Source organism: Morone saxatilis, unplaced genomic scaffold, assembly GCF_004916995.1.
Source record: "Morone saxatilis isolate NCDOM2014 unplaced genomic scaffold, NCSU_SB_2.0 Contig1, whole genome shotgun sequence".
Classification (NCBI taxonomy): Eukaryota; Metazoa; Chordata; class Actinopteri; family Moronidae; genus Morone; species Morone saxatilis.
The window spans coordinates 6,362,403-6,365,501 of NW_023339651.1; the positions used below are offsets into that span (position 1 = coordinate 6,362,403).

General features: G+C 37.6%; 1 protein-coding gene and 1 long non-coding RNA gene across 3 annotated transcripts in view; one reads left to right on the forward strand and one right to left on the reverse strand.

Annotated features, from left to right (window-relative positions):
* Positions 1-3,099, reverse strand: part of LOC118333533 — a 10,175-nt gene that overhangs the window by 407 nt on the left and 6,669 nt on the right.
* LOC118327050 lies at positions 1,190-3,099 on the forward strand. 2 transcript variants are annotated; one of them, XR_004796666.1, is made up of 3 exons: positions 1,190-1,278; positions 2,415-2,590; positions 3,001-3,099. It is a non-coding gene; the product is annotated as an uncharacterized LOC118327050 (long non-coding RNA). The 2 variants fall into 2 exon arrangements; XR_004796667.1 differs by having other exon boundaries at positions 2,418-2,590.

The window sequence follows — 3,099 nt, forward strand, 5'->3', positions numbered from 1 at the left end:
GAGCATATACAACAACACGTCGGTTTTTGTAGCATCCATACAGTTGTCCCACCAATTATTTCCCACAAAGTCGGAACAAATTACTTCCACACCCCCCCCCGCCCCCAGGCATGCCGAACAACAAATATTGATTCATTCATTTGTATTGAACAAATACAAATGAATGCAGCACTCCAATCATCAACGATTCCAATTCTGTAATGATGACGTGAAAGTAAACGAGGGCGTGTCGATAGACCAAAACTTACATGAATTCCAGCCCCATTAAACTTAAAAATTAACTTACACCACATTCAAATAATTGCTATCAACATATAGTACTACTTACTTCTAATTACGTAGATATAACTTACATTTGATATACCTAACTCACACTTAAATGTATTGACTTACATTGTACTAGGGGGGGGGGGGGGGGCGCGCGCGGGGGGGGGTGATTGTTTGATTAGATAGGAAATCGGGCTAACAGCTGAAGCTCTACAGACTTTTTTTTCTCAACCCCGGGCCAACTCTGAAATTAATGACTTCCAATACCAACACACAACTGCTGGCAATAATACTTAATTAATGCCAGAGGATTGTTATGAGATAATACAGTGAAACCAAGTATAACTTGATCCAGTCCACGAATCCTGTTTATCGTCTTTGGAAATCTCTATTTTGCTGCAGTTGTTACACAAACAACACACACACAAACCGAAAAATACACACCCAATCAGTGACTAGCACAACATGTCTTCCATATTTTTACTTGAACCATTTCATCCTATTCTGTACTCTGTCGATCTCATACTAAGAATCTGAACATGTACATTGTTGTTTTTAGTTTCTTTCTCTCTGAAAGAAAAACCAAAATCAAACACTGCATATAAAGTGTACAGGCATTTGCCCCATCCAGTATTGTCTTTATCAATTAAATATCCATTACGATAAATTTGTGACATTTGAGAACTTCACTATGATGCACCACACCTGACATCTTGCCACGGTACAACTGAAGGAAGCAAAAAAGCAGGATGAAACAAATGAACAGGTGTAAGTTAGAGACACAGGAATCTTACTAAGATCAGATCTAGCCACTCCTCTTATCTCTTCTAAAAAAATGCTGTTGGTTTTGTTAGGAGATGATGAGGGAGGGAGTTGCCCTGACAAAAATCAACAGCAGTGTGCACTACAGTACATTTGTGCTCACATCTTCAACAAGAAGACATGAAGGAGAATTAGAAGTAAGTTAATCCTGCTCTTCAGAAAACATGAAGAAAGCTACATCCGTCAAAGGTGAGTTCATAAAGTAACCCTCATACTGTGAATGAAAGATTTATCCTCTGTCTTTCTGTCCTAAAAGTCCAGTATGTAACATTTAGGATGATCCATTGGCAGAAATAAAATATTCATATGTTTCCATCAGTGTAAAATCACCTGAAAACAAGAATTGTTGCTTTTTCTAAAGGATCTTATTATTATATTATTATTATTAGTTATGTGATTATATTCTTACATTAGATTACATTTAACTTAGTAGAATATTACTATTAAATTGTTGATTTTTCCTGCAGTACTATCACCTGACTGCTTTATCTCATGTCAATAACGTTACTTCATGGTTCTGATCATGTGGCTTTTAATGTAGCAGTTAACAGCGGCTTGTAGCTGGAAACCCCAGTGTTAACAGTGCGAGTCCTCAGATAACCAGCTCCATGAAACCAGTTATCCAGGAACAGTAATGTTTGGTTTAGTGAAGTAAGTAACCCAACGAAAGACAGTGACCTCAGGACAACAACGAGCGATATGGAGATCGGCTGCTGACCAAGTTCTACAGACTTTTTTTTCCCACCCTAGGCAAACTCTGAATTAATGAACTTCAACAATTGCTACCAATGGTATTATTATGTAAGAGTTGTTTGAGTAATATAGTGTCTTGGTGCTGGTTGAACCAGTATCTTATCAGTCCACAATCTGTTTGTCTCTTTGGACTCTCTTTTTACTGGCAGTTGTTACACGCACATACAAAAACCGAGCTAGCCAACTGTTGACATGTTTTACTTGAACTGTTCCATCCCTATTCTTTATCTGTCGATCTCTACTAAGAATCTGAACAATGTACATTGTTGTTTTTAGTTTCTTTCCCTCTGAAAGAAAAACCAAAATCAAACACTGCATATAAAGTGTACAGGCATTTGGCCTATCCAGTATTGTCTTTAACAATTAAATATCCGTTACTATAAATTTGTGACATTTGAGAACTTCACTATGATGCAGCACATCTGACATCTTGCCAATAGTACAATTGAAGGAAGCAAAAAAGCAGGATGAAACAAGTGAACAGGTGTAACTTAGAGACACAGGAATTTAAATTAGATCAGATCTTGTCACTCCTTTTATCTCTTCTAAAAAAATGCTGTTGGTTTTGTTAGCAGACGATGACGGAGGGAGTTGCCCTGACAAAAATCAACAGCAATGGGCACTACAGTACATTTGTACTCACACCGTCAACAAAAAGACATAAAGGAGAGGAAACCCATCACGTATTCAAGTATTTTCTGTTAATCCTGCTCTTCAGAAAACATGAAGAAAGCTACATCCGTCAAAGGTGAGTTCATAAAGTAACTCTCATACTGTGAATGAAAGATTTATCACCTGTCCTTCTGTCCTTAAGGTCCAGTATGTAACATTTAGGATGATCCATTGGCAGAAATATAATATTCATCGGTATGTTTTGATCACTGTAAAATCACCTGAAAACAAGAATCGTTGTATTTTGATTACTTTAGAATCAATTGTTTATCTACAGAGGGAGTTGGGGAGGGAGTCCTGTTGAACTGTCAACAGAGTGGCCAGATATGTCATTTTGCCATTTCTCCTACACGCTTGAATGGCTGAGCTGTAATGCAACGCAATCTGCAACCTCACCACTAGATACCACTAAATCCTACACACTGGTCCTTTAACATATTTCTTCTTTTTATGTTACTATCTATGTCTAATTTTCTTTTTTATCAGAGCTGAGTGCTGTGCTCGTGGGATCAAACTTCTCCCAGAAATATCTTGTTGGAAACATCATCCTTGGAAGACAGGCGTTTGATCTGGTAGATGTAAAAT